This window comes from Oreochromis niloticus, linkage group LG4 (assembly GCF_001858045.2).
Source record: "Oreochromis niloticus isolate F11D_XX linkage group LG4, O_niloticus_UMD_NMBU, whole genome shotgun sequence".
In the NCBI taxonomy this organism is placed as follows: domain Eukaryota; kingdom Metazoa; phylum Chordata; class Actinopteri; order Cichliformes; family Cichlidae; genus Oreochromis; species Oreochromis niloticus.
The window spans coordinates 11,039,725-11,066,326 of record NC_031969.2 but is presented as its reverse complement, the minus strand read 5'-3'; the positions used below and the strand labels follow the sequence as shown (position 1 = coordinate 11,066,326).

The 26,602-nt window shown below is 42.0% G+C and overlaps 1 protein-coding gene across 1 annotated transcript in view; it reads right to left on the bottom strand.

Moving 5' to 3' along the window:
* pvalb6 (parvalbumin 6) overlaps positions 1 to 26,072 on the bottom strand; it is a 51,272-nt gene extending 25,200 nt beyond the window's left edge. Inside the window, exon 1 of the mRNA XM_003443136.5 lies at positions 25,800 to 26,072. The gene's annotated coding sequence lies outside the window, so the exon portion shown is untranslated. The remainder of the gene's footprint in view (positions 1 to 25,799) is intronic.
* Between the last annotated feature and the right edge of the window lie 530 nt (positions 26,073 to 26,602).

Below are 26,602 nucleotides of genomic sequence, written 5' to 3'. Positions count from 1 at the left end.
ACGCAGGTGTACCTAATGAACGGGCAACAGAGTATAGCAAATGTGTTTCGCAGGGTAGGAGGAGGAGGGGTCTGACGCTACAGGGACACTATAATTAAGTCAAGTTAATGCACTGGAGTCTCATGTGCATCGATCCACTGCCTGCTAATGTCCCAGGGTGGCATGAGTTGTTAGGCTTATTAGGTGCACACTTGGAACCACAGTATGATCTGATTAAATAAAAGAGCATCCATTCAACCTGCACACCTTGCTGTGTGACACAAGGCAGCAGCAGCGACAGACACAATGGTTTATGAAGTCAGGCGAGTCACAGAAATGCTTGTTTCAAGCTCAGAACAGCAAATTTCTTCTTATCTAACCGTAAAGCCAAAACGTCACAGCTATGTTTGATTTGATCAGCTACAAAAAGAGAGATCATTTTCATTTTGCTTGTTTCAAATGAGTCCAGTCATCACTGGCTCCAGTGCTTTTTATGGAGTAGATAATGGAGATTGCAGTTACAATTAGAAAGTTTGGGTGAGGCATCACCGAGCGTTTCAAGAGCTAGTTCAAAAATCCTTTATTGCTTCTCTAAGAAGCAGAGGCCATCAGTCTTTCTACGAATTACTTCCTCTTACTGTTCCCAATAAAGAAATTCAGGAACTCTTTGAATAAGGAACTCCAGAAAAAGTAATAGCTTTTACAATAAGCCGTTACAGCAAATGACTGTAAGCCGTTAATGTTGCTAATGTTACCCAGCAAATGGAAACTCTGAAAAAAAAGAAAGAAAAAGAAAAGGAAAGAAAAAGAAAAAGAAACTCCTGTGGGACAAAGGATATGCTAAATATTAATTTAACGAGTTGTGCTTTGAAAAATAGAGACGAGAAAAAGAGGAAAAAGCTTTAGAAAAATGCTTTGTGAGGGTTTCTCTGTGGGGGAAAAAACAAGCATGCGACAGCCTCGAGATTCAATTTCATCTTCCGTTTCTTTTCTCAGGAGTTCGTACATTGTTTGCTTTGGATCAAACATCTCCCTCCCAAACAAGCTGCCGCTGGCTTACCCCCTTTGGCCCGCTCATCCCTCATCCTGTGGTTTTACCCAGATAAAATTGGACATGGCGTTACATACCTTCTGTTATTACTTTTACATTAACCTCGGCTCCTGACACATTACAATAACAACAAGCCTGAACACAGATACAATAAACACAGAGTGACTATCCAGCCACTGCCTTTCTTTTCCAGCATCACTGATGTATGAGAAATCTTTCACATTTACTGAAACCTGAAGCTTGAAATTTCATGCAACCATCAAAGTTTTGGGGAAAACTGGGAGACGAAATCGACAAACAGCCAAATGGTGTTTTCTGATCTCTCACACTACAGTAAAGTGATGCTGAACAGTCACAGTGGTCGGTCCATTTAGATAAAGAACAAACAGCAGAGAAATTCTGTGCTGTTTGTACAGCAGGCAATACAGTATTGAATTTCTGAGGCTTCAGCACTTGCATACACTAAAAATATAGCACTGCGAAAGGCCAGTGGATGCTGGCAGAATGCAAATGGAAAGGACGTTACAGCATGCTGTCAATTTAACCTCGAAATCAAAGTCAGCAAGTGATTCACTCGGGATCACATGAGGACCAGCTCTGACCCAATCTTCTATCCATCTTTACAGCTGTTTTCATGAGCACCCTGCTGCGTTGGTGTTGTTTCCTTCTAAACTCACACTGTCTTTAATAGTTCAGTCCTTTCAGATTTCATAACAGTAGCCCTGTCAGCAATGAGAGCATTTTCTCTGGATGTCATTGACACAGTGGCCACAGAGAATGTGCTGAAGTTGGGTTATACTCTGCCCTCATTCCCTTTTTGCCATTACATGAACATCATTATCACAGGTGCTCAAATTTCAGTTTCAAATTCCACCACCTCTGAAACGCACTCGCTCTCCTCTGCTTTCCAGGTCTATCAACCCTCAGCTCGCCCGTGTTACCTGTGCTTTCTGAACAGCACTGGCAACAAGTGCGAGCACTTCATTGTGTGCAAGCAATGATGTCTGTGCAGAAGCTCTGTTTAACTTCTGCCACCTGTGCTCGCCAATATGCACTACAAGTGCATCAACTGTGCAAAATAGGAGTGAACTTCTACTTGTATTGTGAATAAAGAATGAGATTATATGATTTACAAATCATTGCACTCTATTTTTATTCATATTTTACACAGAGTCCCAGATTTTTGGAAATTTGGGTTGTAATTAAAGTGCAACATGTTTGCCATGAAATGAGGAAGAGACAGCTTACAAGCGTTAATGTACTTGTGTAGGCAAACATACTGGGATGTCTATATGCATATGTAGCTACGTGGGATTTGCTATTGTGGTATTGCCTGTGTGTGAACCTTTTAAATGTTGGCTGGGCTTTTAATATGATCAGCATTTGTACCAGAAGTGAAGACTAAAACGTACAATAGATAGATTGGTCCAAAAAGTCAGACAGAGAGTTTGTTCCGAATTATCTCTGAAATTTACTGAGTAACTCTGGAACTTTGACATTACTTTAAATAGTGATCTCAGTTTTGATAATCTTGTTAATAAGGTTGCCAAAACAGCTTTCTTCCACTTGAAAAAGTCAAAAGTCAGAAAATGGCCCATGCCTTCATAGCAAGCAGGTTAAACTACTTTAATGCTTCATTTGCAGGAGTATCCCAATCATCAGTAGGATGACTTCAACTTGTTCAAAAATGCAGCATCCTTACACATACATGGAAATTCGAACAAATTACCCCAGTATTGAGGTCACTTCACTGACTGCCTTTAAAAACCTTCTATTAGTTTATAAAGCACTCAGTACATCTCTGACTTGCTCAGGTCATCAGGTGCAGATATTTTCACTGATCCCAGAATTAGATCTAAGTGCTGTGGGTGCTAATGTGGTCCTGTTCTTTGGAACAAGCTGCCTTCTGACCTGAGGTTAGTTACAACTGAGTCAACGTTAAAAAAAAAGGAGTGGAGTGTGGAGAAGTAATCCGAGCAAATAAAGAGTGAAATCTGGAGCAAATCGGCTGAGTTTTAGACTCGAGCAGCAGAGCTGAGAAAGGCTACTTAGACCAGAGTGGACGGCAGATGATGAACTTTGGTTCCTTTTTTACAATAATAAATTTACTCAACATGTTTCTTATTTTGTCATAGTGAACTTACATAGTGAAGTCAGTTTTAAAATTACTGGTTCAGTCTGTTTCACAGTGAGCGCTCCGTTGTTGTACCTTCTTTATTTTAGCGCAGTTAAATGCGACTTTATTTTTTAGGTTTTCCATTATCCTGTTCTTCTACATTAATTAAATTGTTGTTTATGTTGATTCTTGCACCCATTGTTTATTAGTAAAATATATTTCACCATTCTGTTTTGTAATTAAATGATATGTATCATTTGTAAAACGAATAAAACACTTATAAATTCCTCTTAAATACTTATTTTGTCAAATCCTGCTTATATTTAGAAGAAGTAGAAGGAAAAACTTACAACTTCTTTAAGAAATTACTTCTTTGCTATTCCTGCTGTTTCTGCAGGACAGGAGCTACCGTTAGCCTAGCCTAGTGCTAGCCACTATGTGCTTCCAGGGCTTTTTGTGCAGTTGCTGACTTACTTCCTCTTTTTCTTAAATCACATCTAGTGCAGGAAAATTCCAGCCCAGGCAGGCTGGTGCCAGCAATGAAAGAAAGATTTATTGGGCAACCAGTCTAAACTCGATGGTGTCATTTTCTGTGGTTATTATGAAGAATATACTCCATAAATGTAATAATAAAACGTTAAAGCAAAAATTCTATCTAATGTCTCTCGTAATTAACATTAAACTGTAAATCTTCTTCCAATAACACCACTAACTTTTCTGAATGCAAGCCGTGGAGAGGAAGAGTGTGTCTGTGTGTGCTTCCCAGAGAAGAAAAAAAAAGTTTTTACTATCTCACACAGCTCCTGACAATGAATAATGATCAATACTTTGACCTTAGTTGTTACTCCCTGAAGGGTAGTTGCTGCACCAGAGGGAGTCAGTATTAAAACTTATACTCTTCACACCAGCATGTCAAAGTCCACAAGCTACTTCTGAGTGTGTGTGTGTGCAGAGATTCTTAGTTCCTCACTTCTGGCATCTCGCAGAACAAGCAGAGATGAAGTGAATACAGAGCAGATAAGATGGTGCATGAGGGGAGCAGCGAGCACAGCGACTGAGTATCAGAGAAAGAAACAGAGACGAGTGTCTGAGAGATTGCCTCTGATCCCCTCGTCCCCTTGCAAGACTTTGGTTTATCATTCATTCAAGAGTGGTTCGTCTGTCCTCTCTTCACGCTCGGCAACATAAACAGAAGTCACTGGGACTCAGGGCACAGACACACACAAACACACGCGTGCATCTTTTCCTCCTTATCTCTTAAATCACATCGCACCCACTGAAGCAGGCTTACATTAAGGATTGATGTTGTAGTAGCTCCTGAACTGGGCCTGCCAATAAGAGCTCCTGACACAGAATCAGAGGTGACAGATGAGGCAGGTGAGGAAGGGCAGGGTGGGGGGGAGACAAGGAAACAGACAGGGGGAGTAATTAGGAGAGGCATGCAATGCTGGAAAGAGGGGGTGCGGGAGGCTGAGGTATGAATGAAATAGAGTGTTGAGGGCTTAAAAAAGGGGCGAAAGAGGAATCACAAGCAGGAGATACGTACACGTGAGTGGCAGAGCTTTGATGAAAGCAGTCAACTGCTGTGCTGACAGTTTAATGAAAACAATAATAGACCAGCTTTTTTCACGCTTTCTTCCTCGAAAACAGCGCAAGTCAAGTCTTCCCCCACTCTGTTACAGACTGAAATACCTCAACGGCTGCTAGACAGTGCCATGAAATTTTGATCCCCTGAGTTTTACGTGGGTCTACAATGAAGTCTGCAATATTTTTTGCAGACAATCATGTTTCCCATAGGATGATCTGCGACGAGCTTTTGAAGATAAACGGCTGTGTGAGCATACTCAGTTTCTATTTCTCTCTTCCACCTTTAGTCCTCTCTCTGTTTTTCATTTCCCCAGCATCGGAACTTCATTTTCTCAGTTGTACATCCACGCCATCGCTTCTCTCCTAGGTAGCATTTGGTATCAAATAAAGTTTCTTCTTTGTTTCTTTTTTGTTGTTCTTTTCTTTTTCTTTTTGAGAAATATTTGTATCTTTCTCTCTCTCACAGTTGGATGTTGGCACCTGTCAGTTTTCTTGAGATCTATGATTGAGTTTCTCTTTTCATTATTACGCCACTTTCTATTCAGGCGAGACGAGACAGAGTCAGATGCTGTGCCTCAATGGGCATGTGTTTCTTTGCATCTCAAGTAGCTACTGAATGCGTTGCATCAGTGAGATGACAAACAGTCAAATGCAGAACAAGGTTATGTCCAAAATCATTACGTCCTTCATTACTTCCTGTCCCCTGTTGAGGGAGTTCTATGAGTTCTATTTGTTGGTTCATCCGAAAAACAGAAAACATTTATTTATTTATTTTTTTGATGAATACAAAATACACTGAGTGTATTTTACAGCCAAGTTAGAAGTTAGTAGCAAGTTGGAAGTTGGAAGCTGGTTTCCACTTAAAGATTTAATGCTTTGCCTGAAGTATTTCTCTCTCATTTCCTTTCATCCATCCATTTTCTGCCACTTAAACAAGTCTGGGTCAGGGGGTGGGAGTAAAAACAGAGATACCCAAACTTCCCTGTTCACACTTCCTCCACCTTGGAATCCGAGGGGACACCAAGGTGCTCCATAGCCAGTTTCAGAGTGTCATGTATCTACCTGGGGGCCTCCTCCATCTTAGTCAGATATCTCAGAACCACCTCAGCTGGTTTCCTTTTTAGCAGGGCCTCACCTAGATGGGTGAGCTCCTCACCATATCTACTAAGAGGGAGCCACAGAAACTTCCTTTTTCTGCTTTTATCAGCAGTCTCATTCTTTTGGTCACTAACCCCCTTGTGGGCATAGGTGGGGGTAGGGATCGGAAGGTCAGGGGTGTGAATCCACTGAACGGCCCTTGAAGTGCCCTTGAGCAAGGTACCGTCTCTACACACTGCTCCCTGGGTGCTGGGGTTAAATGCAGAGGACTACAAAATTTCCCACGTGTGGGACTATAAGGGGGACTAAAAGGGGTTTAAAATAAAAAAAATTAAATTTAAAACTAAATCAACAGCTTTAACGTCACACTCAGCTTTCTCTTCACCTTCTCTTCAGTGATGATGATTAAATTCATAAGATAAAAAAATATAGAGATGTTAACAATTGCTCTGTGTGTGATAATCCTTGTCCAAAGTTTGGCCCACACACATGAAAGAAACAGGGTAGATAAAGACATTTAGCATTTTTCTGATAGTACCTACTTGGTTCAACTTATTTTGGGTGATTTCCATTAGATGGTAGTACCTCATACCAGGTACTGTTTTAGGATCTACTCGTATGGGGTTCTAAGAGATCTGATGCCACCGATTGGCCAGTCAGTGACATCACTAGATGACTCACGAGAGCGACTCCTTCACAAAAATCAACACTGCATTTTTTGTAACCTAACAGTGGAAAAGAGGGAAGTAGCGACACAACAAAACAACACCGGTTTCCCTAAGTTTGACAAAAAGCCTCACACTGAGCAGCAGGCATACTCAACGTCCCTCATTGTTCTGGTTCATATAAAAATGACCTCACAGTGCTTTTGGCTGTGTTGCTATAACAACCCCACGCACATTAGGTGGTACTCAAGTCGAGTCAAGCTGCATCGACTCAAGCTGAGTAGGTACTAATGGAAAAGGGCTCATATACATACATGTGTTACGATCATTATAGTAAGATGTAAACCGATAATTAATTAAACTTAATAAATAGTCATTTTACTGTTAACCAACAGTGAGGCTCTGCAGATGAGTCGATGGGGCCACAGAAGACAGGCAAGTATGCTGATGTCTACTCAGACTCCCTGATGATATCAGCTCAGTGCACATTTGGATATCAATACCAAATAAATAAAGGGCTAGTAACGCTGATATCAATACCGATACTTTTAACTTCTAAAGGCAGCTTATGTGTAGGAGAAAATTGCCAAAACCAATAATTTAACACAATTCGGTGGGCTACATACTCAACTTAGAGGATAGAAATAAAGCATTGATCGTACTGTGCTAGTATTGATTCAATACCAGTTCCAGCGTTGTTATCAAAATTATCAATATTTGCATAGATCCGCCCACCTCTACCACTCAGACCCTAGCAGACCCCAGAGGACTTGCAGATGTGGAAACTATGATCTTAAAGGACTTGGTTATGAATGTAAACCCCATGTGAAAGTGACATTAAAATTGATCCCCAAAATAAGTGTGCAACATCGATCCCATCTGCCTCTTAATGTTGGATTCTTCAGTTCTTCCAAATATCCTTTGTTTGATATGGTTGAAAAGCCAGTAGGATCATTTAGTCGGAGGACTTTTTGGTGGAATAACTTCTCTGCATCAGTGAATCTCTGCCAGCTCTGCCAATTTTAAAAGTGCTTTTTTCCCCCCAGAGTATATAAAGGAGGGAGGAGAGGAGGCATGTTGAAGTAACTCTAAATCAGTGTTATGATATCATCTATTGGGACTGGAGCCATTTTGAACAGCAGAGTGAAAAGGTAGCAATACAAGAAGGCTTTCCTTCCTGTACATTCTCTGTGTCTTTGCTTCCACGTTTTCTTTTTTAATTTTATTTGCTTCATTTGTCTACGTGACTCCTCTCCATCCCCTTGAAGCTACAGAAACAATGTGGTCCTGCAACCTAAATTAACACTCTCATCTATCTCTCTGGCTCTCCATCCATCTCTTCCCTTTCATTTAGCCTTTATCCTTTCCCCCAATCTTCCCCTCTCTCTTTCTCTCTCTTTTCCTTTCACCTCCACCATTCCCACCCATAGTTTTCCACTTTCCTTTCCTGGAAGCGGCACACATATGTGGTCTCATATGTCCATTTTGAATTCCCCCATTCTCTCGCCCCTAAATCCCCTAAACCTCCTCTCTATTTTTTTTCTCCTTTCACACACCGGTCCCCCTCGAGATCATTTGGCCACAGCAAATGGGCCATTATATTCCAGGTGCACTGCATTGACCACAGAAGGACCTGGATACAGCTCACACAAAACATGCACACACATACACAAACGCACACACACACATCTGCGATGAGCAGCCAATGGCCCAATCATTGCACCAACAGTTCTGTGCCCAGCATTTCCTCTTCTTCCTTTCCTCTCTTTCCAGGAAGACTATCTGTCATGTTTTGCCAGTCAGCCTGCGTTAGAATAGCCGAATCAAACAATAGAGTCATTCTGTGTCTTGAGAAATTGACTTATAATCCATGAATATGTAGATGAACACACCGACATGGAGGTACAAATGTATACCTGCAACATATCATATAAATGTACATACACAATCAAACTTGGTACAGTCCCCCTTGAGGTTTTTGGCTCTGTGTGACAAATGTGTTTTCCCTGCCATCGTCCCAACCGTTGCCAAGCCATTACTCTCGCCTTCTCTCTTTTCTTCTAATTCCAAATGGATTAATTCATCTAGCTCATTAAATAGACAACAGCATCAATACTGTGCTGTCATAATTTTGCCTCTAGGCTCAATGAGGTGTAAAAATGGCTATTATAACTTGTTGGGGAAGACAGAAGAGTCACTGTATTTGGATGGAAGTGTCTGAATGGGAGTAATCTTTCATGGTAGAAATCAGTAAGACATTTGCAACCGCCAAGGAGAATTTCTGAATTAATTACTTTTTGGATTGATATTTGTGTGAGCCTCACTTGTGGGACAGATTTATGCGGTTTCTGCATTTATCAACAAAATGCCACCATTGTTAACAATTTAAATCAGGGAAAGTAGATAAGAGGTTTATGGAATGTGAAAGAAGTCGGGAAAACAATGTGGGGAAAATAAATTATATGTCTCATTTATCCAGTCTTAACCTCTGATAAGCATAGTTTTGGCCCTTACGGGGAGTCTTTTGCTACTTATGACAAAATGATTGCACAATCACTGCAAATTATGGTTAAGTTTCAGGTGCAGGTCTATTCTGGAGGAATGAACACTGCTATTATGTATCAGTGAGTGTTACCAGTGAGATGCTCTCCTCTGTCGAAGAAATAGATATTCATCTGAGGGTGTGTTGAGCTGCAGACACGGTAAAATAGAAGAAGTTTATTCCTCTTGTTGTATAACACTCTCAATCAAATAACAGAGGCTTAAAAGAAGACTAGCTATTTGAACCCATGGCACTATACATGCTATTGCAAATCCGCCTGCAGATAGAGCTTCAGTGCGGCTGCACTACCTTTATGTTTTAACCCTCTCGGTTAAAATTGTTCTCTCAAGTCTTGCAATCATAGAACAAAGGAAATTTTCATTCCAGCGGGCACCGATGAATCCCTCCCTCCTAAAATTAGGTCTTCCTTGCCCTTCTCCTTTTTCAACATGGTGGTTCAGTGGTTAACACTGTTGCCTCACAGCAAGAAGATCTGGAGCTGACTCCACCATCTGCAGGGGTCTTTCTCTGTGGAATTTATATGTTCTCCCTGGGGTCACGTGGGTTATTTCCGGGTACTCAAGCTTCCTTTCACAGTCCAAGACATGTAGTTAGTTAGGTTAATTGGTGATTCTACGTTGCTCACAGGTGTTAATGTGAGTGCAGGTTGTCTGTCTGTCTGTTGAATTGTCTGTCACCCTATAGTAGCTGGGCTAGGCTCCAGCCCTCCACCACGACTCTAATAAGAAGAAAAGGATGAATGGATGGATGAGTATAGACCAGAATGTTTGGACATGTGTGTGGTGTACCACAAGGTTCAGTGTTAGGACCAAATTAAATGTATATTAATTACAATTCTGTAATTCGGTCTGTCATAGTAAAGAAAGAGCTGAGCAGAAAACCAAAGCTGCTGAATTACTGGTTGAGCTACGTCCCTACCTTCACCTATGATCACAAGCTCTGGGTGGTGATCAAAATAAAGAGATCGTAGATACAAGCAGCAGGAATGAACTTTATCCAAAGGGTGGCTGGCCTGCCCCTTAACAATAGGGTGAGGACTTCAGTCACTCAACAGGGGCTCAGAGCAGAGCCGCTACTCCACCACACTCAGTTGAGCCATTTGATGTCATTTAGGCATCCGGTTAGGATTCCTCCTGGGTGAGGTGTTCAGGGCATGTCCCACTGGAAAGAGGCCCTGGGCAAGACCCAAGACATGCTGGACAGATTATATCTCTGGGAATACCTCTCTGTTCCCCCAGGTAAGCTGGAAGAGGGAGATCTGAGTTTCTGTGCTTAGGCTGCTGCCCCCAGGACCTGGCTAAGAAGAAGAAGTTAATGAATGGATGGATGGATGGATGGATTTGACATAATCCAAAGATAATTGTTATTAACATCTGTACTCTTTTAGATTTGCTTATCTCTTTGCATTTTATGTTCACATATGAAAGGGTAGAGAGCAGAAGTAAGATGCCCATACAAAAAAGACAATGCATCTGTGACGATGGTGATGACAATGATTAAGTCAGACTTTGCACAAAAAGGAAAAAAAGCTGGATTTGTTTGTGGGTTGCAAAGCTGCTTGCAGACGTGCAACAACTTACAACAACTGGATGACACCTGCCTAGATTAACAATATTAATAAAATAATATATGATTAAATAGTAACATTTTATCAATATTATTAATATATGAATAATGATATATGAAAAATATTATATGATTAAATGGTAATACGGCAGCACGGTGGTTAGCACTGTTGCTGCGCAGCAATAAGGTCCTGAGTTCAATTCCACCATCAGGCCAGGGTCTTTCTGTGTGGAGTTGGCATGCTCTCCCCGTGTTTGCGTGGGTTCTCCCCGGGTACCCCAGCTTCCTCCCACGGTCCAAAGACATGCAGTTAGTGGGGATAGGTTAACTGATCAATCTAAATTGCCCATAGGTGTGAGTGTGTGAGTGCAAATGGTGTCTGTCCCTGTGTGTTAGCCCTGCGACAGACTGGCGACCTGTCCAGGGTGTACCCCGCCTCTTGCCCTATGACAGCTGGGATAGGCTCCAGCGCCCCCCACGACGCTGAAAAGGATAAGCAGAAGCAAATGGATGGATGGATAAATAGAAATAATACACAACAGTCGAGTAGTCATTCCTGACCTGTCTCTGTAGTGTCACTAAAGCGGTCAGAAAAAATTGACAGGCTCATCTTCTGAATTTACATGGAATCTTTTATAGTGTGCCTTGTGTTAAATATGTCCATTGCAAGGACAGAAGGGTATCACATGAACCATCAGCACATTATGGCTGGCATTAGGATTGTCTATTATCAGCTCATCCTGCAGTTTCTAAATCCAAAGTGGATCTGATTATTTTTTCGGCTTGTATGAACTAAAACCATCCTCAAATTGAGGGAGTGTCAAAGCATTCCCAGCATGTGCTCAGCTAGAGTCTTATATCTACAGTGCATTGCCTCTGCTGAGTAAAAGTCAACTGACTGTGCACCAGTGTGTTACGCAAAAAAAAAAAAAACAATGAAAAAATAGAAAATCAGCTATGCTGCATTTTATACAAACTGTGCTTTAACTGTCTAGATAATCTAGCTATCAGCTTCTCTGCATTTGAGTTCTGTGAGCAGCGGCTGGGTGATACAGATAAAGAATGACAAAAGACTTTGTCATACATGCTGATGTGTTCACTGTTACTGTCCATGACCCCTGAAGACCAACCCCCACCTGCCAACACCAATTTTATGACTGTTACATGATACGTAGTAAAGCAAAAAGGAAAAAACTCTAAAGGTAACAACCTTAATGAAAACAAAAAAAAATTGATAGATAGCTAAAAGAATGATAAGCGGATTATAATATGCACTTCCCCAAGATCATTCCTATAACTCGGATGACCTTGGCTTTGACAGGGGAATCTCTGTTTTTAAGTTGTCTCTGTGATCACTGTTACCATCTCCGCTCCTCTGTCTCTGTACTGCAATGCCTCGTCCTTTTTACTGCCTTGTTCACTTGTTTTATTCAGCAGCATTGCAAGACAAAGACCCCGAAGGTCCGGATGCTGCCAAAACACATATGCACCCACACACACACGCACACACATTTTAACAGAGTTAAAAATCCAACCATGTATTTTCCTCTTATAGAATATGGACTCTGCACATGCATGCATAATTTACAGTCAACACACAAATACGAAGAGACATACAAGCACACACTCGTGAGCGACCCAGACAAGCCACTGACTGCAAGAGTTAAATCACTGTCATTGCATGACAAAGTTCAAGAAGCAGGTCTTCTGAGATTAATCTCTCTCACACGTTTGCAAACAGCTCTAACCGACTTAATCAGAGTACATTCAGAAAGTTTTTAGACCCTTTCAAGCTTCCTACATTCCCAGCTTTTTTTGTCTTGTTTTTATTCTACAGCCCTTACATGTCTGTGAAAATCACCACAAATAAACTTTACTTCCATACGTTCTTACATTTTTGGTATAATTCAGATAAAGTGAAGCAACTGGCAGATTGCAGACAGGTGGCCTCACATTTGACACTAGAATACTTTGATATACAGAGGAGCTCATGTTGGACTCAGTAGCTGCAAGATGTCCAGTTTCCTGGGACTGCAGAACAAGCCCAAATCATCACCCCTCCACCACCGTGCTTGACAGTTGGTATGAGGTGTTTTTGCTGGCATGCTGTGTTTAGTTTCCAAATGTGGAGCTTTGCATTTAGGCCCGAAATCTCCACTTTGGTCTTGCCTGTTCAAAGAACATTGTGATTTGTTCAGACACAACTTTGCAAACCTAAGCCATGCTATCATGCTCATTTTAGAGACAAGAGGCTTTTCATTGCCAACCCCTCCAAACAAGCCATACTTCTTCAGTTTTTATCTAATTATACTATCATGAACTTTAACATGCTAACTGGGGCCTGTAGAGTCTGAGATGCAGCTCTTGTGTTGTTATCCATTTCTCTGCGCATTGCACCGTTTGACCTTGGAGGGATTTTCCTGAGAGGTTCTGGAAAGACTGTGGTGTCTGTGATTTAACACACCTGAATCCTCCCGGTGCAGCAAACTGAGAAAACTTCTCCTTTTACAGAGGTGCTCACACTTGCTGATGCTCAATTAATCAAGTGATTTTGATTGTCAGCATCTAGCTGTTACTTGCCCTCTTACTTCCTACTTAGTTTTTCAGAAGACTGCATACTGTCTTTTTCACATGACTGTAGCTTAGAACAACTTTATCAGTAATGGCAGTCTCCGGTTTTTCTGGGAACGATTCTGCTGTCTTTTATGATATGAGTATTTTTTCTTCGTTTACTTTGATTCTTCATGACAGAAATGTAAAAGTGCACTATACATGATGCTGCTATCCCACACTGTGTGGCATTGATGGATATGGCTGATGAAAACATTTAAAAAAGCGAAACCAGGTGGAGGAGTGTTTACTGTGACCTTCAACTGAACGATTCACAGTGAAAACCCACTTCTACCTATCTCCGCTTGTGTCAGTGAATATTAGAGAGGCTCGATTAGTTTAATGTAGTGTTGTTAAAGGCAGGTGTGTGCAGACACACACACACACACACACACACACACTGAAAATACTGCAGTCCTCGTCATGCCTCGCTGGCTCACAGCAGCGTGATGTAAGGGCCCTTTTTTTTTTCCTTGGCTCCTTTAAAGTGATGGAGTCCAGCTTGGCCGGGCTTTGTGCAGGAAAAACCTTTAATCAAACAAGACAGACGTTGACTGCGCCACAGAGTTTGTGTGCATACTAGCTGGTGTGGCACTCAGGGCAACACAACACAAATATGGTTTGAGTCGTGACTAACTAGGGTCAGGGGGAGTCATGAGAGACGTGTCTCTTTTTTTACTCATGCAGACACAGACCTCTTCCAGGCACTTGGCCTTCATGGTTATACAGACATAAAAAAAATATAAAGCACAGGCGATTCACAGTCACACAAACAAAAAGCATCCCCGGCCTTTGGGTCCTGATTCCCCTCTTCATCCGTCTGCCTGTTCCCCTTTGTTTCCTCTGATGTTGGTGAGGAAAAACGGGAAGAGACAGCTTCGGTGAAACATTGCGAGACGTCCATCCAGCGGACAGAGCGAGAGATCCTTCGGGTTGAGTGGCAGCAGACCCCTTTCTGATGATTTTAATGAAGGTTGATGGACTCTGAGACCTGACTCACTGCATACTGTCCGTGAGGTACGCAGGACAACCCTGCCTTACCGAGAGTTATGGCTTGCTTCATGAGTGCCACGGTCTGTATATCACGAGTCTCGTCCTTGTCGGTAAGGAGAAGTCCCTTTCAGCGTCCTGCTCAAAGGCACTTCAGGCAGATGCTTGTTCATGCAGAAAAACTATGCACTGTGTCATACTGCAGTGCCCCGGAGGACTAAGCAAAGCAGGGGTGAGGGTTACACACAGGACCTCAAAAATAATTCCTTTAAGTTAGTGTTGGATTTTTGTCTTTTGTCAGTGTTAAGGGATTTACAAATTCTATTAATTTCCCCAGCTTGTCTAAAAAACACTGACGATAATCATCAGTTCAGATCAGTAAACTGGAAGGGGCACTTTGCTGGATTTTCCATTAGGAGTTCAGTTTACCCGTCCAGTGAAAAGACATGCAGAAATGTGCACTTCTTTAGGCTCTGTGGCCAAACCCTAAAGCTTCGTTAAGTAGTCAGGTACGCATTATGACAAAATCAACGGCCATTATCATCAAATAACTTTTGATTGTTTCTCAGGTAGACGCTGACAAATCAAAGCCCTGTTAAACAATATTTTGCATCTGAGCTTCAAGAATCAACGCACCAACTGCAGCTCTGTGCAGCTTTCCCAACATTTTGGCAGCGATTCGTGCTGTAGGCCGGAGCAGGCAATTGAATTCTTTGAAGTCTGTCCCGCTGCCTGCCTTTCATGGAGCACCTCCTATCTGCATTTTGCCTTTTTGTCTTTGTATCGTTCTTCATTGTCGCTAACTGCTCACACATCCTCCATTTACTTCTACTTTTCTCTCCCACCTCACCTCACCTCTGCCTCCTCTTCACTTCTTTATCCGCTCGTCTTTTTTTTTCTTCTTTTTTTTCTTGTCTGACGAGTTGCTTTAACGCCTTACAGCCACCTCTTTTTTAGCTTTGGTTGGACACTTTCACTCAAACTCTCATTCTCCTCAGCATTATTGAGAAGGCAAAAGAAAGAAAGAAAAACACAATTTGTATTCCGGGCCATGTCTGTGATGTGAGGGAACAGAGAGGGGGAAGGAGAGACAGGGAGGTGGGCAGCGAGGAGAGGAGGGCTTGTTAAAGTCACAGTTTGATGACTGGTTAAATGTATTTGACATAAAGGCAGGTGTCTGGGGGCATTCGCCCACATGGTAGACTGATTTTTTCCTTTTTTCTTTTGGTTTCATTTTAAGGAGGGAATTTGACCTTGAGTCAGCAAAGTGGCATGCACTGACGCCAGAGAAGGTACTACAATGCACCATCACTCACTTCCTAACATAACAATAGCTTGATTTTACTGCAGCGAGGAGAAATTAGAAATGCATCTTGCAGAATGTTATAATTCTGCCTGATTTTGTGCATCATTACACAGGTGATTTGTATATTGACACACAAGTCTGCATTGCGCTTGAGTTTGCCCGTGTGTGGGGTTTTTTTTCTAAATATAGACTCCCGGTGTATCCTCAGAGTTGGATAATGATGCAGTTAGAGGGGTGAGAGAGGGAGAAGGATGGCTATCCACACACGTGGCAAGTCAAGTGCTCAACAGTAGACTTTTTAGATGCTGGTGGCACGGTGTGTTTGGATGCATTTGAATTTGTACCTCCATGACTGAGCAATATTCCCCTGCACGAATGAGTGTGCGCATGGATGCCCGTTTATACATGTTGCCCTGTATCCTACCCTGGCAGCGATGCTTGGTCAGCAGCTGACACCCCCCACACACACACACACACACAAACCTCCCACCCCATCACCGACAGCAGCTCCTGCAGTGCTGCAAGAAGGAAAAAAGATGGGGCGGCAGAGCTCCACTGACCTTGCAGCAGAAAACCCTAAAAGTTCCAACAATACTAGCACACCCTCGACTGCTCACACGCTAAAGCGTGCTCGGGACGGCGCACACACAGCTCTCACCCCTCGCATCTCTTCATGCTCATTCAGACGCTCGGTCTACACTTTGGAATCACCTCAGGCCTGTTTGCCAGCCCCAGCCTTCTTACAAAGCATGAGGAAATGGGCAAGACAGAAAATGTGCCCGAGGCTGGTGGTTGAGGACAGAATATGCGCGTTCCCATATACTGAAGCAAATGTGCATTCATTTATAAAGCGACAAGAGACAGAGAGTGAAACTGAGTTCTAGCCGCAGGGAGGGAAATGAATAAACACGCACACACAGAGTTTTACACAGTTCTATGTATGCGTTAGCGTGCACTACAAAGTGCATTATGAATGTATGTAATGCCAATACACACGCTTGAAATAGAAAGCAAAACGCATCCTCAGCCCCAACTTCGCCTGCAGCTGGTAAAAGTCAGACAAGTTCCTCCTTTTTCCACTCTCTCTCTCTCTCTCTCTCTCTCTCCAGACTCTCTATCCCCACTTTCAGGTGGATCACCCCTCCTTGTTAGACCCGGTTGTGGGCGGAGCCTTCCTTTTTGGGCACTTGCCTCCTCTCTAGGCCTGTGCAATACTGCAAATTCTGGAATCGATCAGATACCAAGTAAATGCAGGGCCATGATTGTTAATACCAATAAAGATACTTTTAACCTATAAAGGCATTTTTTATAATGGAGAGCAGTGTGTCATAATTTATGAGATGAATCATCATTAATTTGCAAATTCTGAACACATATTACTTTCCACAATAATTAGTTAACAGAACAAAACACACCTTTGAGCTTTTTACTGCTTTTTGAAACTGGGTTTTTTGGAGACCTGGAATTTAAATCAAGCCTTTGGCACCAGTATAAATGCGATGCCAATACCAGCGTGGGTAGCAATAGTGTCGACAATTAGATAGATCCGCCCACCTCTACTCTCTCAGGTTTTATTTTTGTTTAGGTCAGAAATACTGAACCGATTCCTGTCTCTTTAAGGACATTGTTTCACACATCCAGTTCCACTCACCTGAGCTTTCCTGCCATCCACTCCACCTGTGACGAGTTACACTTACCTGCCTTCGACCTGCCTGCCAGCTCTCCACCCTCCTGAAAACCTATCCATCTGCCAGCTTCCCACTCCGGATCAGCTGCTCGAGAAGCTAACAAGGTCTCCAAGTTTAATTGCAAAATCTGCAAGATCACCTCTGACTCACCTTGGCCATCACTAATCACTCCCCTCCTCTCTGGCAGAGCCTCCTATCCTGTGCCTTAAGAGAAACCTCCACTTGCCAGTATCACTTACCTGCCCATAAATTACACCTTTATCATTGCAATAAAACCAGTGAAACTGCAGTCGGTTTCCAAGTCCTGCCTTTTGAGTCCAGTCCTTGGTTAAATATGACAAAACCATTGTTTCTCTTCAACCTAGTGCCTCTTACTGATAATACCACAGGCCTCAGGCTTGTGTCGCCAGATTGAATATGACAGGGAAGTGAATGGGTTTCAGCAAACAAGTGCATTATGGCATGAACACTGTCAGAGAGAGTTTTTGTCTGTTGCAGGGCTTTGTTAATCCTGCTGGGAAAACACTGCTGTATTTAAAGCCTAGAAATATATTTGTCTTTAATTAAAAGGCAGGTCTGTTTCAAATGCATCGTATAAAGCCAAATGGTGTTTTAGTTAGGTATCACACAAAGTAGAACACGGCTTGGCAAAGACAATTAATTAACTATAATGAAATGTTTACTTTTTAAAAGGGGGCTCGACCAATTTTACACATCAAAGTCAACGTGCAGGATGTGACAACGTGTACTCAGCACGCTCACCAGCATTTTGTCAGAAGTCACTGGCATTAAGAGGAATGCACAAAGATTCACGTTTGTCAGCCAAAACACAGCGGTTCATATCCCATTTGAGAGCTTTGTGTTTTGTTCTTTGTTCCAGTTTTTTACTTTTTTTTTTGTTTTATTTGAATTTAGCTTTCATTTGCTCGTTATACACCCAAAGTACCGAGCCAGTGTTCATTTTAATTGCTGGTTTGGGTTAATAATATTAAGGCCCCATGTTAACAGATGACTTAACCTCATTGACCTCATTGACTAACCTGTGCTTAAATATTGCATATGACCAATTCACACACAAATCCAGGATTAAACTCCTGCATTTGTTTGCACTCTGCGAAAAGATATAGAGACCCTTGGGTCATGCGTATGCACAAATAACGAAGACCAAGCTATCTTAGAAAACGTAAATGCACATCCTTAAACTCAACTATATTAATAGATTCATGTGGGTCATTCTTAATGCTTTAAAACAAAACAAGGCCAACCATTAGTCCTATGGTTCACTATCAATAAAGAATTAAATTACATGTAAAGTTTAACATGACATATTCTACTAGGCAGCACATTCACTACTAGATTTGACCAATAGGAAGACAAAAATAAACGTGAGTTGGTTTTCAAACTTCAAACTTTCAAACTGTTTTCTCATAAACTCATAGTTGCACTTCCTGACACATCAGGTACTCCTTTTCCTCCGCCTGCTTCCTTCTTTTCCTTATACTTGTTTTCTTTTCACATGAAGTTTGATGCCAGATATGTTGGCTTTTTACGTCTCTCAGAGGAGGCACAATTTTCACAATCTTGGTTATTGCTGGGTTTTTTTGAACACCCAGGCTTCCAACAAATTTACTGCTTTGCTGACAACCTCAACCTCAAGGTAAGTATGCCGCATTATAAAGAGAAATGGGGTCCTGGCGGAAGGCAGATTTCAGATACCAATATGCACATAAAGGCCAAGAACAGCATTGGTAAGTGTACACATTTCATCACTTCAGTGGAACTTGCATGTGCACTTATTTTAGAGAGGAATGTAAGAACATTTCTATGAACGTATTCGTGAATATTAGGGTCACATTTAGCCACAGTAACCCTCTGCGGTTAAATGTGAACCTCTCGATACACGAATGGTTTTGACAAAACTACAGCAATGAACTTAAGCAGAACTACATATGAAATAAAGATGTCTGAATCTCTTTACCTGGCAATGCAATAAACTCCAGGTGGATCTACAGACTACTAATATGGCACTAAAAGACTTGAAGTGTGAAGAGAGATCCTGATCAGGGAAAGTAATGCTAACGTTTTTTGGGTTTTTTAGACTTTTGTGTTAAGTGACCTTGTTGCAGATAAATGATGCTCTCTGTTCAATCTGAAGGATCATTCAGTCCAGTCTCAGAGTGCATGAGAAACACAATACCGGTACAGAAGAGGAGCTCTAATGGTAAAGCGCAGATTTGTCATCTTCATGTCAGATTTATCTTGGGTACCAACCAGGCTCATCCACAGTTATATTTCAGTATAAACCAGCAGGAAAGCAGGTGATAACACAGAGATGGTAGCAGAGAAGAGAGAGGATGGATGATTGGATAAGGGTTTGGGATTAAACAGAATGTAGCGTCAGGGAATTGGAAATGAAGGTCAGATGAAAGGGGAGTAGGGTACGAGGAAGAAGTGATAAATGGAAACTTATGCACCATCTGCATCCTTGGCTTTATTCCTAAGGGGCAAGATGTTGCCTGATATATGATAACATTCAATGGGGCTTGATGGATATTGTTCTAAATAAACAGGTCTTTACGAGGCCACAACTACTTTGTGGCCTCACCATGCCTCCATTTAACTACTTTTTCTCCACATTAGAGAGTATTTGAGATCAGCTTTCATTGTATTTATGCTGTTGGTGCTGTTGTTGTTTAATCAATTTAATGTTGATCTGCTAGATTTTGCTTTTCTTGAAGAAATAAGAAAGCCATTTACTAAAATGACTTTTTATAGAAGGATGTGTAATAATAGCAAAGCGAAAGTTCCCCATTGCTGCTTATGTGGAGTCCTCATCATAACTTGGCTGTAATTTCCAAATTATTTGTTGTTAATTGCTGTGCATATGTTAAACAGTGAATGTTTAACCTGAGGATTCACGGCATTCAATGCTTGAGAAACAGTTCATATATATATATATATATATGTATATATCACATATACGTGTGTGTGTGTGTGTGTGTGTGTGTGTGTGTGTGTGTGTGTGTGATAAGATTTGGCTCCCCATAGATGGAGGCTTTAAGTGACTTTGACAAAATAGGTCACATCATCATCCTATTAATGTTCCTTTTCTTAAAAAAGACACAGCTAAAATAATAAGAAAACTCTCAATCCAATTTTTGCTCACTCCTTCTCCCATCTGACCACGGGGTTGTTAATGATCTCATTTAAGAGGTCATGGGTACTCTAATTGGAAGTGGGCTGACTACTGTTTCTCTGGACTGACCTCTGTGATGGTCTAAAGTTAGCACAGACTTCGTGACCCCACTAAAAATAGTCAAGTTTCTCTCACCGACTGACCTTACAAGTCCACATCGACCCTTTTAATTGCTCAAATTACCTTTGGAGCGCCCTTAAGGAAAGCCTTCTCTGCCTTTGGAGAAATAGTGACTTTATGTGGATTTAGTGACATTACTTTGGATGGAGAAAAGCTGCGTGACGAGCTACACTGATAGAACAAAGAGGAAGAGGACCAATACACCCAAAAACCATTTAAAGTAACGCAAGTTTCCTGCATTGCTGGGCAATTTGCCGCTTGTTGCACCATGCTGTTCACTCTGGTAGCGTGTGACACCTTGACACAACCACACAGTGTGCAGCTGAGCACTGTCTGGCAGTACACCGCGCACTGCCACAATCCCATCACTTATTCAAATATTAGCCAAACCGCAACATCTGATGCTTCGATACAAGCTGTTCATTCCAGCCTCATAAGTCTTTGTTAGGAGGCGGCTCTGTTCCAGCACCAGTGCAGTCCACACACAGTCACAGTCCCACACATATACACACGCGACAGCGTCTACACACGTGTGTCTGCAGGCCAGCACACTCAATAATAAGCTGTAAACAGGCAGCATTGGGCACGTTTTCTTTTAATGATCACCCTGCGTATCATCGAAACCATCAAGATCTCTCCCAACGCAACCGCCACACACAACATCTGTCCTTGACCTTGGCAAAGAAAACCCACCAGTGTATAGCAAGCTGCTCCGCCTATCACAGCCTTCTGTCGGGTCCATTATGATAACAGGGCCATTTGTTAATGTGTCTCTGTGCTGTCTAAATGGAATTGCTTAGTTTGTGGATGCATTGGGGTATATGGGGGGTCTCTGTGTCATCTATGACTGGCCCAGCGTTACAGGCCCTGTTTCTGTGTATCTGTGTGCATCATACACTGGATAGGGGTGAGAATTAGATGACTGCAGTAAAAAAACTGACTGCCAAACCCCGGTTGACCTTTTTTCCATCTCTTCAGCAAAACCACGTGACTCCCTCTTCTTCAGTCATCTTTATTAAAATCTGTGTTTTAATTAACGCCGTTCAACGAGGGCCCTCTGAACAGGGGGTTAATTGTGCTTTTCGTGAAACCAGCTCAAATGCAAATTCTCTCTGCGTGACCTCTGTTCCATTCCTTGGAATAGTGTTTTAATTATCCAGACAACCTCTTAAGAAACCGTGGTGACAGGGTAACCATATGGTCAGTAGTCAGGTCTCATCCTCGAGATACTGCGGATCACAGTAAGTGAAAGAATGTGGAGGATCAGTGGAGGAATGTTCGGATTTACAGATATTCAGGAAGTAAAGCGCCAAAAATAAGGAAAAATGACGATAGTGATGCCTAAAATAACAATAAAAAATAATAAATAAATAAAGGTCTAGAAGAAATGTCAATATACTGCTCACCTTCTGACTATTGATTTCATGATGTTCTCTTATGTGCTATCACACGCTTCCAGAAACAGCTGCTCCTCTATCTTTCCCTACCCAGCCCTCTACCAACGGGCTTCCATCCTCCCTGCTCACATTTACAGTCATGTCTCCACAACATGTGGGCCGCAACAATGGGCAGCAGAAGACAAAAGATAGGCAAAGGGTGATTTGCATTGTAGGCCAAAGCACATCCTCCTCAGCAATACGCAGGAAAAAATAAAACCCTGAACATAATCATCAGCAGACATAAGTAGGCGGTGGGGTTTTTTTTTTTAATTATTATGCATGGTTTCACTTGGATTCACTTGAAAAAATAAAGTTGTTGTAAACCAAAGAGCACTTTGATGTTAGTCATGTGTTTCCTGCTTCTTTGTCTGTTTGTAAGCTGAGGATGTTAATGTCAGTTTGTCTGTGTATAAGTCCACCACTTTACCCGAGGCTGTAAAAGATGATAGAAAAGTATTGGATAGATTACCATGAAATGTATTACAGATTTTTTTTAGTCACCACAGGATGAATCATTTTGACCACACCCTCAATTTCCTGTCCCTCAATTTCCCGTCAATTTCCTGCTTGAAAGGTCAGTAGTGTAACATCATAAGTAATAATATTCTAAGACTTCAAAGCCGATTCAGACAGAACACCAGCATCCATATTCTTGCTAATATAGTAATGGCATCATTTCTATATGCTGTGTGTAACTCTACCACACAATTGAGCACAGTCTTCTAAAACAAACTCTCACTGTTAAACAGGTAGCACCTCATTCACACATTGTCAATATACACATAACTGCACTCGTTGATGTCCCAGTCATACTGTTAATGCGATGCATCAGCGCATCTGCCTACTGAAGGTTTGGAATTTCTACACTGGTTCCCAGTGCCTCCCTAAATCAGCCTGTTCGTATTCCTGGGGCAACAATTAATGGTGTTTTATCAAAGCTGTTGGCTTGGCTCATTTAGCACAAGGTGTCCTTAAGCAGCGGAGCTTAACGCATGGCATTAGTGAGATGGGACTGTCGATCCCAGCTCATGTTTCGTCAGGGTTACTGCTGTGAAGGAGCATGTTTTGGTACAGATCGCAATCTTTTCTCAACCTTAGAATAAGTTTTTAGCACCTAAACATAAACAAGCTTGTACCTCAAAGTAGTCTGAGAGTCAATTTTCTTTAAAACAGAGACAATATTGCAATGACCGGTGCAATGACAGGAGTTGAAGAAACGTGAAATCGGACAAAATTGCATTACAGATATACTAGATATACTATGCCGCAGTTTTCAAGACGTGTCCTTAAATGTGCATGCACATCATTGCTGTAGCTTCACACACACACATACACACACAGACATATAATGATCCGCACACCAATCTTTATTTTTCTTTCCCCTGTCACCCTCTTTTCATTTTCTTGTCCTGTCAAACATGGTGACAAAAGAAAAACATTCACTACCTCTTTTTGAAGCTGTTTCGCTCTCACACACACACACACACACACACCCTGCAACCCCGTCTCATGGTTTCCTCCCACAGAGCATCATTTCCCACCTGGGTATTTCACACTCCCCAGGGCCCTGTGCTTTTTAATTCATTGAATTTTCATGAAATCACAAGAAGATATGTTACCATGCATTGCGTCTGACTTTTATAGCTAATAGGGAAGTGGTGATAAAGTTTATTGGGATGTGTGAGTTTAGGAGTGGAGAGAGAGTAAGAGGCAGAAAGACATGGATGGTTATAGTATATGGCTGTATTTTCGTATTATCCTTTTTGTTGAAGTATTGGAGCAAAAAGAATGTTTTTAGAGGTTAATGTCACTCTAAAATGGGTTTTTTTGGAGGGCCGATTCCTCATCTAGAGAAATTACCTGTGGTACACATCAGGGTCTGATCTGGGCCCTATTTTCTCTTCTCCTTTGTCTGCATATGCACTTATTGTATATGCAGATAACACGAAATCGTATGTCCCTATAATTTATCTTGGTTTGTTTCATTTCTTGAGCCTAAAGATGAAAACTGACATAATTATATATGTAGGTATTTTACATTCCACAGGGCTCTATGCAGGGCTCCCATGAAATCACAAAAAGATATTCTACCATGCATCGCATCTGACTTTCATATCTAATAGAGAAGTGGTGTTAAATCATTTAGCGCAATTCAATTTTTTTATATAGTGCCAAATCATATGCAGATGACAGACAATTATATATTTCTTTGATAATTTGTAAGTGTCTCAGTCAAGCTGCAAAGTTATAATTTAAGGTAAAAAGCTAACTACTAGTGAAAAGACAACACTGTTTTATGTCTTTCATCCAACTGGATAATGGATGGACTGGTGAAGATGTTAGACATGCTTGGCTTACATGCCCCAAAACTCGTGATCCGCCTTTTTCTATGTATTTAGCAGAACACAGAATTTATTATAAAGTCCAAGAATAACATATCAGTACTGCAGAATTATATATATTAAATCTTCTTGTCGCTTTAGCCCAAAATTTTGCACAGGCTTTAAATGATTACCAGAAGATATGCTTTAATTGCTTTGGTGATCCTCTGTCTTTGACTCTTGGCCTCTACGGGATCCTATCGTTATCTGTATGCCTCCCTTTTCAGTCCAACTTATCACTCCTACACTAAGAAGGCGTCTGAAGTTTTCTCCATCCATTTTTCTACCCATTTTTGATCACCCCCTTCCACTTGAAGTGTAACAGACTCCCCCCCTCTCCTCAAACAAATGTCACTCTCTAATTGGCCAGAACTGGGGAGGCATGAGAGCGTCGCTGTTTGGACAGCTGTTAATCTCGAAGGGTTGGCAGCAGCAGAAAAGATTGTGACAGTGTTGGGGAGAGGGATGACAATCTGGAATGGCAATGTGAATGACGCAACGAGAGAGGAAGACTTTAAGTCTGGTTGCAAATTACTGCCATCCCAAGTCTGTGACCACATCTGTCTGTCATTGTGAGGCTGTGGTGTCAGTGAGAAAGTGCTTCCACAGATATATAATGCATTGTCACTGTTTGTCTCAATGCGTCTGCAGCATTGTGTAGTATGTACTATGGCAGTGCAGTTAATGTACAAGCACAGACACACACACACGTCCTGCACATTCATTCACTCTAAATCATCCCACGAACAGGGATGCACTGTGTTTTCTCCACTGCTCACACTCACTCTTGCTCCATATCTTCCTTTCCTTCGATCCCATGCTCACACACATACACACATTAAAGCACACATACACAGCGCTCAGGGAACCAATCACCATCGCCTGTTTTCAGGTCCTGTTTGTGAATGGGATTTTTACGGGAGAGGAGGAGGAGGCAGGCACCTCTGTGTTGTAGGCATGCAGCTGCTACAGCGGGGAAGCATCAGCATCCCATTCTCATTTTTTTTCCTCCACAAGGCCAAATATTTCTCTCATTTTCTCTTTGTGTTTCATTTTTAATGTTATGGTTATTTTGGTTGTTTTTATTATTGCAGCATCACTCTTTCCCTCTTCTTGAACTCTCTCTGACTCTTTTCATCTTTTTGTGGATGGTGCAGTTGGATGTGACTGCTGCATTGAAATGTCCCTCCTCTTTCACCATCACCTTCACCATCATCCACAGCTGTTTGCCTCTTCCAAATATTTTTCATTATCCTGTCCACTTTCTCATTTATTGCAGAACCTGCTTTCTCTACAACATTTTTTCCATCTGTCACTCCATCTTTCTCTTACCCTTCTTTTCTTCTCACCATCCCATCTGCATCCCGAGGAAGGTGCTGATGCGGGTAGGGTGAATGCCTAAAGACTCACACACACACACAAACACACAAGCGTAGACACTTACCTTCTGTGACAGGATCTTCCGTCCGGAGTGCTTCTGAATCTTCAGTGGTTGAAGATAGAGCAGCGAGCCTCTGTGAGCTTCTGGCAGATAAAAAAGAAGTGGAGGACAGACAGAGAGGAAGAGAGAGAAAGAGAGACAAGACAGGAGAGGGAGTGAGAGGTATAAAGAGAGAGAGTGAGAGAAGGGAAAAGTGGACTAGAGGGGCGGGCTGAAGCGATCCAAGTGGAGGAGGAGGATTCTCCGGCTAGCTGGAGGTGAGATGAAGGGGAGAAAGAGAGAGGGAGGGAGAGATAAAGGGAGAGGGAGGGAGAGAGCTAGGGTGCACTGGATTGGGATAGGAGGGGATTGTGTGATGTTTGAGAGGAGGAGGGATTGCAGCGGATGAAGGGAAAGTTGGAGAGAGGAGAGAGGAAGGAAGGGAACAGAGAGAGAAAGAGAGAAAATTGATGAGAAATGATGGAGGAGGGAGGATAAAAGAGTGAGATGCATGCGAAAGATAACCTAAAGCCAAGTAACCGAGGAGGACGGTAATGACAGATTAGAGGTAGAAAATGCAGACAGGGCAGCAGAACCAAAAGTCTGAAAGGGAGCCAGAGGACAAAAAAGCCTGACAGGAAATAGGTGTGTTCGGCTGTGATTTGATGGAAGAGAAGTGGAAGTGTGAGATTTCAGGGCACCGTTATGTAACCTTTAACAGCATCAAATAATACAAGAACAACTTATGTCAAGCCATCGCATGCATGCAGTCCCTGGAGACAATCAATTTCAGAGTGCAGAAAATGTCCTTCCATCCATTAAGTCTT